The following is a 317-nucleotide window of genomic DNA, read 5'->3' on the forward strand; positions in this document are numbered from 1 at the left end:
TAATGTTATTTTACATGACTAGAGACTTTTACATGACACAATCTTTTTTTTAATGGAACACACATTACCAAAATTACAAGCTAAGAATGGACAGAGTAGACCTACCTTTCCACCCTGGACAGAGTAGACCCACCTTTCTAACCCAGACAGAGTAGACCTACTTTTCCACCCTGGACAGAGTAGACCTACTTTTCCACCCTGGACAGAGTAGACCTACCTTTCCACCCTGGACAGAGTAGACCTACCTTTCCACCCTGGACAGAGTAGACCTACCTTTCCACCCTGGACAGAGTAGACCTACCTTTCTAACCTAGACA

This window comes from Oncorhynchus mykiss, chromosome 17, assembly GCF_013265735.2.
Source record: "Oncorhynchus mykiss isolate Arlee chromosome 17, USDA_OmykA_1.1, whole genome shotgun sequence".
Classification (NCBI taxonomy): Eukaryota; Metazoa; Chordata; class Actinopteri; order Salmoniformes; family Salmonidae; genus Oncorhynchus; species Oncorhynchus mykiss.